Raw genomic sequence first — 13,770 nt, forward strand, 5'->3', positions numbered from 1 at the left:
AAATGCATTTTTTTCTCATTTAATTAAGTTCTTCATTATCAAACCAAAGGAAATCGTCAAGTAATAAAATCACAAAATATTTCCACTGTTCGCCGCATTCTTTCCAACTTACTGACAGCTGATTGCTAACATTTCTTTCATAGCACGCTTTTTCTTGCGCTTGTCGCTGCAGTGCGCCTTTTCAGTTTCGAATGTTTTTTCTAGAGATGGTAAAGCGAAGTAAGAAAAAAATCACTCAGCGCTTGTATATTTTGAAAGGCACGCGATTTAATGCTTTTGGAAATATATGAGAGTGAGATCGGCAGAGGAGAATGGAGGAAAAGAAATGGAATGCAAGTTGACTAGTTATATATAAGCCTGGTCCGATACTTTTTCTGCTGTGAATATTTGCAGTATTTCCTTGTGTCATTCAAAACCAACTCAAGATTGAATGCTTACAGTAGTGTTTCAATTCATTGACTGCGGAGGAACTGTGGAATACAGCATACGTTTTTTTGTACGCGTCGCGCAGTTTTCGCCAAACCTCACACAACCTCAATTACAAATCCAGCTAAATGCTCTTTATTCATTTGTAAAACCGGAAAATAAATTAAAGATCCTGCAACAACAGCAAACAGCCAATAATTTGGTAAACTACATGCGTCCCGTTGAGCGGCTCTAATGGCGATGTATTGCAAAAGCGCTAAAAGCGGAATCTTGGACACCTGGAAAGAATTTAAATGAATTTTAAAATATAAATAACGAGATAAAAAATAACTGCGTTTCCTGGTGTAGTGGTTTTAATTTTTAGACTCTCTCATACTTTTCATTATTTTCATACAATAACTCAGAGTTGGAAAAACTATGCTACACCCGTAGCATTTCTTTTAGCTCTTGCTACCGCTCTCACTTTGTCGGGAGCCACAGCATAGCCTTAGCATAACAATGTAAAAGTATGTGCTGTACTCTGCTCCGAGTTTTGTTAGGTAAAAAACTATAGCCGTAGCGAGAGCAAAAAATGAGTGCTGCGCTTTGCTCTGGCGTAGCAGTAGCAAAAAATTGAGAGCGGTAGCAGAGCGAAGCCAATGAAAATTTTCATGTGCTACAGCTCCCGCATGTGTTTGTTGTTTTTTCTTTTTTTGTTATTTTCTGTCATAATATTATATTTAAATTAATTGAATAATTCAAACAAAAAATGTTATGCAAATCATTTTGGCATATGTTGCATCAAATGACTTTATAAATCTAAAATCAAATATTTTAGGAAATTTTAATAAAGTGAATTAGATAATAATTGAATATATTATAAAAAATTTTTATATTATGTAAAATATGTACTACAATTACTATGAGTTTTCGAGACTAATTTTAATTACATATAGTACTTTCCCCTTTTTTACGTTTTCTTAACCGGCATCTTTTAAATTCGCTTAGGCACAGGCACATTCTTAGTAATTCGCGCAACCTAATTAATTTGTTCGTCCTAAAACAACTGCCTGGTTCAGAAGCAAAATCAGTATAATCCATATACTCAGTATGTATGGATATGCAAATTTTTACTTATTTCTTACTATTTTTGAATTACTAAAATTTTCAAATGATGCTTACATCAATTTCGATCACATGCTTATGATTTGAAATATAATTTTTGTATTTATTAGTTGTATTGAATTTTAACATAAAGAGATAAAAAAAAAGTATCCTATGTCCTTACCAAGCTTCTAAGCTACCTCCCCACCAATTTTAAGCCAAATCGGTTAAGCCGTTCTTGAGTTATAAATGGTATAACTAATACGACTTTCTTTTGTATACTATATACCTACTTGTAAATGACAGAAAATATTAAAAAAGAAAAAAAAAAAACAAACACATGCGGGCGCTGTAGCACATGAGAATTTTCATTGGCTCCGCTCTGCTACCGCTCCCAGTTTTTTGCTATTGCTACGCCAGAGCATAGCGCAGCATTTAATTTTTTGTTCTCGCTACAGCTATAGTTTTTTACCTAACAAAACTTGGAGCAGAGTAGAGCACATACTTTTACATTGTTATGCTAAGCCTATACTGAGCCTCCCGACAAAGTGAGAGCGGTAGCGATAGCATAGCAATAATTCTAGAAATATTGCTGCTATGGAGTAGTAAATGAGAACCCTGCAATAACTCACTTTTCAAAAAAAGAAAAAAGATCATGATGAGCTAGCTGCAAGCACCTTGATAAATAGCGCACAATCAACTTTAGTGGAAATAAAGATGAAAAAAGTCCAAAACAAAAAACATAGAGCTTGAATAATAATCTGACAAGCTGAATTAATGGTTTAATAATAAAAATGACAATCAAGAAAAGCGGACAATGCTGTCAAAAGTAGACAACGTTTTTTTTTTTGAAAGTATTTATTATGGTGCTGGGTGACAAGTGGGCTAGGTTTTAATAACGAAGCATTTTTAGAGAGTCTTGTGGCAGTTTTTTTTATTACTGCCTCGCATTTTTTAACCTAACAATTGAATCATCGCCTCGAATAACGTTGTAAGCGCCAAATTTGGAATTTTTTAACAGAGAAGAAAAACGTTTTAAACACGTGGATTCTTTTTTAAATAGTTTTTGCTTAAATATTTATTTATATTACATCTTTTGTTAATATTTTCCAAAAGTTTTAAACAAAAAAAATGTACAGTATTAACAAGGTTCGCTGTTTAAATTTTTTTTAATGGAATAACGTTGTAAACGCCTTGCTTGTAGCGACGATAACACGTTTTTCCACTACACGCAGCATCTTTTCAGCAGAAATCGCTATTGGCTTCTTTCGAAGAACTGGTAATTCATATGGACGTAATATATCTCGCGCATATTTCTGCTGACATTTTGACTTTTTCCTTAAGCTGTGACAATGCCATCGTTCGCCAGTACTGTCATTCATTCTGAGACGTAAAACTTGCATGTCATCTGCAGTAATTTGGAGCCATCTACCTTCGGTTATTTTGCACGTATTTTTGTTTAAATTTTTTATGAGAAGATTATTTTTATTAGATGGTAAATTAAGGCGATCATCGTCCAATTATTATTTTGACCCACACATCTGTCGGACCAAATAATTAATTTTCTCACATCTCCAGCTTTTAAAATAGCGTAGGTGGAAGTGATGTGTCTTAAAATACATGAAGCGATTTCAGCTGCACCCCTTTTTGCAACTGTTTCATGCCAAGTATACATGTGAACAGTATTTTGCCCCAAATTATGTATAGCGAAGTTGTAATTTGAATACTGCCGCTGATAAAAGACGTCCGTGTGTGAGAGTATAAATCACTTGCTGTAAGTCAACGCAAAGCGCAAAAATATGGGAACTGCCTAAAGCTGACTTTGTGTCATCACTCAGCTTAGAATATGCTTCTTCAGCCTTTTTGTGATGTGCCTCTGCCAGTTTCTCTATGCATCTTATTTTATCCTGGTCTTCAGGGGCAATCGTTTCTATATAATACTTATTGCAGAGCTTACAAGTATCGGACCTTGGTAATCCAAACCGCAAACTGAATTCTGCGTTAAATATATCTCTGTATGTATTATAACTTAAAGTGCTATCTGGATATTTTTCCTTAAATAATTTAAACATTTTTGTAATAGTTAAATCTGGATGGAGGCAATTTTTTAAACTAGAACGACTGTAGTGACTTTCTTGACAAGGAAAGCTTTCTATGTGTTCCATGACACTTTTCTTTTCAGCATTAACGATTTTATTCGGCCGATTATCATGTCGTCCGCGCTGATCACTCAAACTATCTCCCGCCTTCAGTTTTTCAACTAAAATTTGAAGTCTTCGTTGTGTCACTTGAAAGGTACGACAAATCATTTGTTTGCACCTCTCATTTTCTCTCATTGTGCTGTGGTAGAAAATAGTTCACAGTTACATTTCGACGTGATGTGCCCTCTGCAACTCTTCTTCTTTGCGGTTCTTTCAATTCGATTAAAGAGCGTAAAAAATTTGATTGCTTGTCATAGTCCATTTGATAAAATTGAGAGAAATGCTTCTGAATAGTCTCCAATTTGAAGCTTGAGCACTGTAGATAACAAGCGCAGTTGAAACTCTGATGAATACAAAAACAAAACTGATATTGACACAGCTTACACTTACAACGTTTTTCCACATTACCGTTTCTGGATCATTTTTTTATGTACAACTTTTCCATTTCTTCCTGAATATGCTTCTCCACTATTTCTCAGCCTCTTATTACTTATATCTTTCCAATTTTCATAATTTATTTTACGTTTTTTTCCTTTATTGCACTTTTGAATGGTGCTCAACACCTCTAAATATGCCATGATCACCAGCACTTAAAACGTTTTTYCACTCACTACTGACTTTAGGACGCAGCTCAATGGCTAAAAACTGATGGATATTGTAAAATTTTGCGCTCTCATAATACGGGAGAGCATTATTAACGGTAATTTGCAATAAAACAGGATTGCCAAAAAATGTCACTTACAACGTTATTCGAGGCGATGATTCAATTATGAATAACACAACCACTGAAATTGAATTTCGAAGCCTCATGTAAAGGGATGGTGTTTGAAATCTGATGTAGAGTTCAAAGTTTTTTTATATCAAGCTGCTGAAATATGTATAATTATATACCGGTTCTGCAGTGAAAGGCTAACTAAATTAATTTAAGTGAAAATGATAGTACATACTGTTACATAACGGGTGGTCATAGTAGAGGTGTTTTTTTTGACAGATAACGCGAGAGCTATAATATTATTTTTATTCAGCGTCTGTTTGGCATTTCATCATGGAAATGCTTACGCCTGAACAACGTTTACTAATTGTTTAACTTTATTACGCCAATATCACGATAATCTTCAAAAAAATTAATGCCAAAGAATGTTCTTTCGAATGATAATAAGCGTCCCCATTAAATTAGAAGTTTTTGTGTTTTTGCTTTAAAAAAGTAGGGAACCTCGAATTGGATAACCCTATATATATATTTAAAAGGGTCAGTTATGAAATATATAAATATATATGTGGTTAAAAATAAATTACTTTTCCAAGTTAAAGCATACAAATAATATTATACTTTCGATATTAACTTATAAATGTTGCTGCTTTTTTGGATTGCAGTGAAAAAACTGTAAATCTAAATAACTTCAAACATAATATATATTTTTAAGAGCATCCTTCGTCGAATGTTTTTACATGCGTAATTTCTTTGCAATTCAAAAATACATTGCTAAATTACTGCACGTATTTTACCATTGTTATGAAAAATAACTCTTGGTAAGTCATAATCTGATAGGCAACAAGTAAGGAAGGCTAAGTTCGAGTGTCACCGAACATTTTATACTCTCGCATGATAAACTGATAATCGAGATTTCAGGCGTGGTTATGAACCGATTTCACGCATATTTAGTACATGTCATCAGGGTGTATTATATACCGATTTTCATTGAAATCGGGCGAGTAGTTCTTGAGATATGTTTTTTGGTCCATAAGTGGGCGACGCCACGCCACTTTAGTGTTTCTGACGTTTTTTGTTAGTCGGCTAATGCACTTTAAGTGATTTTCAACATAACCTTTGTATGGGAGGTGGACGTGGTTATTATCCGATTTCTTCCATTTCTGAACTGTATATGGAAATGCTAGAGTGAAACAACTCTGTAGAGTTTGGTTGTCATAACTATAGTAGTTTCCGAGATATGTACAAAAAACTTAGTAGGGGGCGGGGCCACGCCCACTTTTCCAAAAAATTACGGCCAAATATGCCCCTCCCTAATGCGATCCTTTGTGCCAATTTCACTTTAATATCTTTATTTATGGCTTAGTTATAACACTTTATAGGTTTTCGGTTTTCGCCAATTTGTGTGCGAGGCAGTGGGCCGATTTTGCCCATCTTCGAACTTAAGCTTCTTATGGAGCCAAAAAATACGTGTACCAAGTTTCATCATGATATATCAATTTTTACCCAAGTTACAGTTTGCACGGACGGACGGACAGACGGACAGACATCCGGATTTCAGCTCTACTCGTCACCCTGATCACCTTGGTATATATAACCCTGTATCTGACTCTTTTAGTTTTAGGACTTATAAACAACCGTTATGTGAACCAAACTATAATACTCTCTTTAGCAATTTTGTTGCGAGAGTATAAAAATTCTACGTATAACCTACTTCAAGCTGTCTAGCGTCTTAAAATTAAACTATTCCGTAAAACGTTCAAAAGTATTGATCGTAGGACTTGCTTAGATATATAGTTATTATCACGGAGAAAAAATTTCGAAGCAGAGTTTTCCAGGATATCTTTGTAAAAGCTTCATAAAACTACAAATATGCTATAATTGTTTTAATTTGAACATAGCAGCGATAAACGTAGTCCTTCGTTTCGAGACTGAATAAAGTATTCCCTAAAGTATGATAAATACATATACTATACATATTTCGTCTGATGTCTCTAGGGAACTGAGTTTAGAATATACTCATTTACAATTTTAACTACAGTTATAAGTGCTAACACATTTAATGTGTCTAAAAGTGTGCCAACCTCACGTTAATTTCCAACTTTTCTTTATATACGAGTGTATGCATATTTACTTTTTTCACATATTTCCTGGCACTCAACTTTATTTACACTTTGCCTACAACTTTTTGCAGGCAGTGGCGCAGCGGACCTCACTAAGGATCAACGCAATATAATGGTGGACATCTTAGAGGATGTCAGTTCGCCGGAGGTGAAAAGCTTAAATGTAGGCCGGTCGTTAACCGCGGCACTATGTGTTGCGGTTACATTTTAAAAAATTTAAAGCTGACACACTGCTGAATGGAACACATTGCTAGAATGTCTTTTTAAAGGTGAGTGTGGCGTGAGAAGACAGGAAAATTGAACAACACATGTATAGTATAAAGAGTAGTGGAAAGCGTAAGAGCGGTAGTTAGACACGCTCATGTAAAAAGTGCCATTAGCAAATATTTTCTCTTAACTGAACAGATTGTTTATGGGGGTTTTGATATATATTTTTGCAAATATAATAACAACAACAAATTTTTTGCTCCAATATTTTTTTATGTTTGCGCTGTTTGAAAGCATGTAGTAGTAGTTCAAATTGTTCATATGCATGCGCCACTTTTTGGACACAACTGCCACCTCTCGGGAAAATCTGATTTATGGACGGGGCAATGGACACTCGTCCGTTTGGAAAAAATACAGCAACAAAAATACCAGCAATCGCATTCTGTAATTTATGAGTACTCAGCTCTGTGAGAGCGACCAGCACTGAAAAGCGCTTGAAGCGCATATGGGTGATGCGTTTCCAATCTTACTCTGTAGGCGCCTGTTGGTAGACTAGTTGAGTATTTTGGTAGTGAGTAGTGGAAAATAATTTTTTTGGGGTTTTTCTTATATTTATTTTTAATAGGGACCGACTACTTAAATTATGACATATGAGACTGCTTTCGCAGCAACAGAGTGAAAAAATACTTCAAAATAGTTACGTATGCAAGTCTACTATTTGGTCAATACCATTAGCTCTAGAGCGCCTTGAAGTATGCGCAACAAAAATAACTACAATAACAGCAGCCCGTAAAAGCAATACTGATAGGCTTTTCACAGCATGCCAATACAAAAGCAGTGCAATAAGTGGAATTAAATAAAATTGAAATTCAGGAAGATAACTATTTTCAAAATTTTTGCACATCCTTAAAACTATTACGTTTCTTGCGGCTGTTATTTGAAACACGCAGATTATTGCAGGGCAGGGTTGCCTACACTTTTTAATATGGTATTTTTGCATTTTAATTACATACTTACTTCCATGCGTGTACATGAATATTTGTGTATTTTTCTTCGCAACAGATTGCGAATGGCAATATGAAGATGGTTGTCTCTAATCGTAAGCTCGGCATGTTTTGTGGCCGAGCAGATGCAGACTTTCTGCAGTGTGACCAACTAACCAAAGTATTTTCAGGTATTTGTATAACGAAATGACAAAATGTTATGCATTAACTTCAACAACAGGAAAATAGTTTATCGAAAATTCGGTATAACAGTTTTCTAGACGTAAACCAAATTTTTATTATATTATTAAGAATACACGTTGAAAAAGTTATTGAATTATATAACACGGGTTCAAAAAAAAAAAAAAAGAAATGTTACTGTGAGTAAAAAAAAAAGTGTTAGCCAAGCACATAATTAAGATTTAAAAAATGTATTGTTTTGGATTTAAATTTTTTTTGCATTTGCTTACTATTTTTAACACTATTTTAAAATGCAAAAAATAAAATGTTTAATTTTTATATAAAATAACTTGTTGATTGATTAAAACTCGCGATGAATTTGAAAAGAAAAATTTAGAATCTAAGTTTTGTTGAGAGTTTGTTTAAGTAAAAATGCTTAACCTTGTGTACTATATATATGAAATATCAACTATTTTGCATAATATTTGTTAAGTATTTCTGCTCTAATATTGCTATATTACAACGCAATTTGTAATGTTGTTGGAAACCAAATTTTCGACCACTTTATTGCCATTAAATCAATAGAAATTATGTCCCAAACATTTTTATTTTCGACATAATCCTTCGTCTGCCACAACTTAGTAGTGGCTTTTACACGTAGGCTGTATTGGGTATAGAAGAGTTTTGGTCTCTTTGGTACAGGACTTTAAAGACGGAAAAGCTCTATCTCGCAGAACTACAACACTGACTAGTGCACTGTCAACTATTTTCTTAAGCCTGATGTGAGTATTAAACAACCAACCCAGGGAAATAATACAGGATTGCCTACGAGAAAGATTGAACTGTTCATTTTGTTTACTGAGGGTATAATATTCTCAAACGGGTACCCATACACTCTTTTTAACAAAGGAAAGAAGTTATAAGCTGGCTAAGTCCACAAGTCTAAGTCAATGTTATATACTTACTTATAATATATAAAACGAAATTTTGCAAAAACATGTATCTCAAGGTATTTAAAAAATACAATATCGAATTTTAAAAAGAAATCTTAATTTTATAGATATATACTCGTATACATATATATTAGGTTGTCAAAAAGTCTTGCGGTATTTTCGATAGTTGGCACTGACAGCGCGTAGTTCTAGTTGTATTCGTCGCATCGGCTTATGGAAAGCTCATTTCACGCGCTAACACGTGTTTGATTGATTGTCGTTTCATTTAAGTCGTTCGTGAATTATAGCGTCGCAAACATGGAGCAAAATATATAGAAAATACGGCATATTTTACAGTACTACTACGATAAAGGCAAAAATGCATTTCAAGCCGCCAATAAAATTTGTGCAGTTTATGGACCCGATACAGTTTCCATTTCCACCGCACAATGATGGATCGAAGATGCACCACGCTCCGGAAGGCTTGTCGTCGAAAATTGCGATAAAATCGCTGAAGTGGTCGAAGGAGACCGGCATAGTAGCAGCCGTAGCATCGGTCAAGAGCGGGGCATAAGTCATCAAAAAAAATTTTATGAACAATTGAAATTGAATTGGCCTCTCGTCTGCATAACGCTTTCCTTTCATGCGCAAATGCATTTTACCGAAAAGGAAGAAGTCGCACGGTGCCATATCAGGTGAATACGGAGAGTGGTTAATGGTTACGATGTTATTTTTTGTAAAATAATCGGTCACAATGACGTCAAACAAACCGTGCACACACCTTTCGTAAGCCCAAATGTTCGGTCGAAATGCGATAAATCGATGTTTTGGAGTTGTTAAATTCCATTTTCATGAATTTCAATGATGACTTCAGCTGATTTTTGATGAATTAACGCACAGCAGGATTTTGATTGGCCCACATGTTGATCGTCATTTATGTCCTCACGACCACTTTGAAAACGTTGAAACCACTCGTGCACTCTGCTACGGGATAGGCGCTATAAACTTGGTTCATCAATTGAAACGTTTCGGTAAAAGTTTTACCAATTTTAAAACAAAATTTAATGTTGGCTCTTTGTTCGAAGCTCATTTTCGCACCCATAACACAAACACACTGATACTTAAAACGCAATAACTTCACTTCTAATCAATGAAATGTCATGTTATTCTCACTAAAGAATCGGTAGAGATAGCAGATTCTAACGCACCAGTCGGCATATAGATGGCGCCACCAGAGGGCGCTAGATTCAAAAAGTAATGTTTATTTTGGAAAATACCCTGGATATATATATGTACATATATAAATATGTATGTATGTATATGAAGAGTAAAAGGTTTTTTTGCAGGCATGCAATGGTTGGCATCTGCATACAAAACGAATTTATGGCACGCTTTGTGCTTGTACTGCTGTATTTACCTTGCAAATTCTTGTATTCTTCGTGTAATATTTTAACTAAACAAGAAGAAGAAGAAGTGTTAAAAGAAAAAGAAGATACCATTATATGTGTAGAAGTTTATGGGCCAATAAATTTAAAAGTTTTCTCAGAAAAAATTCTGTTTCGCTTTTCCCGACCGTTTAACCGTATATAATTCTTACCTGTAATCTAATCACTTGGTGAGAGCATGGCATAAGTAATAATGAAATATTACTTATTCTTCTGAAAAGAAAGCTTTTTTAGATTAATTGTTTAAAAACATATCCTAGAAGTAAAAGATATCCAAAAATTTAAAATATCTGTAAAATTGAAGCTTATAGAGCATATTATAAAGTCCGTCAATATTATAAAAAAGTTAAAATTTCAAGGTTGGTACTGGACTATAGCTTACAATCAGAAACAATTAAGGTGGAAAGCTTTAACTAATAATTAAAGCAACTTAGGAAATGAAAACTTAAACATTTTGTTTTTATTTGTTAACTTCAAAAATGTACAAAAAAGCCTAATAATTTAAAAGCTCAGCGGAACCTTACTTCGAGTTGAAAAGGGTTAAAAGCAACTTAAGTGAGAAGCAAACAGTGATTTGAAAAAAATAATTACATTGCCAATATTTGCAATCAGATTTAAAGTTTTAAAATTTTTAAATAATTAAACAGGTAAAGCTCACCCAAGTACATAAGAATAGGTGAGTGAAGAATTTACACTGAAATGCACGTCGCCGGCAACACAAATACGTACATACATACATATGTATATGCGCATGTAAGTTGTTTGGATTATAACACGCACCTGGCAAGTTCAATGACTTGACGCCTGTAGCTTCCTTCCGGCTTTGCTGCATGGTCTACTTCACTCTCTACCACGCGCCTTGTACTGTCTGCTTGGCGAACAATACGCTTAAAATTTTCCACACACACATATCGACTACAATTTTAATGTGTGGAAAGTATAAAAAATTTGCTCGAAAGCATAGGAAGACAGTGCACAACAACAATAAAGCCTAAAAAAGGGTACTATCTGAATAGAAAAAACTAAATAAAAAGAGAAAAAAACAAGTAAGGCAGGGCTAAGTTTGGGCTTGGCAGTGGGATTTTGCCCATCTTCGAACTTAACCTTCTTATGGAGCCAAGAAATACGGGTACCAAGTTTCATCATGATATCCCAATTTTTGCTCAAGTTACAGCTTGCACGGACGGACGGACAGACGGACAGACGGACAGACAGACATCCTGATTTCAACTCTACTCGTCACCCTGATCACTTTGGTATATACATATAACCCTATATCTGACTCTTTTAGTTTTAGGACTTACAAACAAAGCGAGCAAATGAAAGTGACTGATAAGCAGAAGTATAAAATCTTAATTGCCTTCAGGTATACACATATGTATAGACGAAATGATGTATATATTTATATATATGTGACCCAAATGCTGGAATGACAAAAAATTTTTTAAAGTTTATTAAACTTAAGTATATTTCCTATACAATGGAATACGATCTTTGAAAAACATCAAGAATTAACAAAATGGCGTAATTTTGAACAAAAAAAATCGTTTTTATGTAAAAAATGGTCGTTTTAGGGTCCAGATACGACCTAATCGATTTCACATGATATTTATGGAAATATAAGCTATCGAAAAAGCAAAAAAAAAAAATGTTTTTGGAAAGTGTCACACTGGTATAGCCCCTTAAAAAAGAAAAACAACACAACAACGATAGATTTAACAAAACATTATTACATCCTGCAACGGTAACACCAGCTGTACTCTAGTATCATGTGGCGAACTTCCGTTTGTAAAATTAAAAAGAGCATAGCAACTAGGGACATGAAAGTCCAGCACCGCACGCCAAAAGACAGTTTCACAAAAGGACTGTCCCGCTGATAGCCGCTTAAGCGTAATATGGCATCGGCTCTCCGGAACTTTCGATGTCACTGGCGTAGGTGCAGCTTTGGCCTACCAAGTGCCTTGGTAAATTGCTTGTTAGTTGCAATGAGAGCGTCATGCCGCCGTTGCTGACATCACTACTTTTATTCTCAATTTGTAACTTCATTATTATTAGTAAAAATATTAATTGAATGTGTCTTATGTCCCTGCGGCTGAAGAAAGGTTTTGAAAGAAGTCTTCAAAGTTTAGAAGATCTCTGAATTATAATGATATTTTCTTGCTGTAAAACTGATCATGACAGATTTTTAGAACGTTTGTGTATGAGCTTTTATAAATTAATGTTTGCTTTTCAAATACTTCAACAATAATCTATAAGGTCAAGTTCAGATCACTATATTTCTCTGTTTTTTCTTTTTAATATTTTCAGCGAAGCTTTCATATATGTGTAGCCAGACAGTACGCAAATGTGCTATTAGAAGCCTTTATATCCAAATGCCTATTTATATCACTTTTTTAGTTAGTTTTAATATTTTCAGCGAAGCTTTCATATATGTGTAGCCAGACAGTACGCAAATGTGCTATTAGAAGCTTTTATATCCAAATGCCTATTTATATCACTTTTTTGAAAATCTTAGAAAGCGTAGTCTTTAAAAATACTTTTGAGTTTTGGTCACTACACAGCGGTTTTTTCAAAGCTTTCGTAAATGCTTTCAGTGAAGCTCTTCTATTTTTCCAATCCAAATATTTCCGTGTTTTTACACATCTCTCTCTTTTGACTGACATGAAAACAACTGACAGGCTTTCGCATATGTTATAAGATAATAACATTAGAAAAAACCGTATTTCCTCGAAACCTTTAATTTGTTTAACTTGTTGCATTCTAAAAGTGCAGCAAAAGTTTAATTCCCTTGCATTAACTATCAAGTGAAAAAGGCTCATGAACCGAGCAGACAAACTACACTCACTTATGCTAGTGAACCGTCAACCACAATTTGCTCCTGTTTGAGAATATCCGAGATTAAGCACAATTCAAAACTAAACAAAAAGCTCCTGAAAAACCGTCGTATTAAGAGAAGGGCGGTGAAAGCTACGCATGAGAATATTATATGTATCTGATAACATTAACAGTAAAAACCACATCATTGACGTTGATATACATATATGCAATAAAGAACCACCATTTGAAGCATGTGTGTGATTTTTCATTTCAACGATAGATTTAACAAAACACAGATAACGTTGTGTTATCCAGAAAGCCCAATTCTTCTTCTCTTCGCCATCACATTTACATGAAGGGAAGGAAGTAGTAACATGCAGCATTAAAAGCTAAATATTTACTAGTATGACTGACAATGTTTCTCACCCTGTGAAAACAGTTGAATTCGGAATCTAAAATGGGGCGTAATGTTGGGCAAAACATCCCGGGGAATCCCGGGCCAGCGCGATATTTTTTTCCCTATTATAGGTGGACAGCTGCAACCAACTGTCATCCGCTCGTCTCATACTAAGCTCAGTTTCTATATAGCACTCGAGCTGTGAACACGTGTTATAACCTCTCTGCGACAACAAAAAGAAATTCGACACTCCGAAAGTTTTTTTTT

At 34.5% G+C, this 13,770-nt stretch overlaps 1 long non-coding RNA gene across 1 annotated transcript in view; it reads left to right on the forward strand.

The window, feature by feature from the left end:
• Positions 1-6,619: 6,619 nt before the first annotated feature.
• The window catches only part of LOC108967092, a 60,792-nt gene continuing 53,641 nt past the window's right edge, over positions 6,620-13,770 (forward strand). The window contains exon 1 of the long non-coding RNA XR_001993230.1: positions 6,620-6,811. This is a non-coding gene — a long non-coding RNA (uncharacterized LOC108967092). The remainder of the gene's footprint in view (positions 6,812-13,770) is intronic.

This window comes from Bactrocera latifrons, unplaced genomic scaffold (assembly GCF_001853355.1).
Source record: "Bactrocera latifrons isolate USDA-ARS-PBARC rearing strain unplaced genomic scaffold, ASM185335v1 scaffold_176, whole genome shotgun sequence".
NCBI classification, from domain to species: Eukaryota; Metazoa; Arthropoda; class Insecta; order Diptera; family Tephritidae; genus Bactrocera; species Bactrocera latifrons.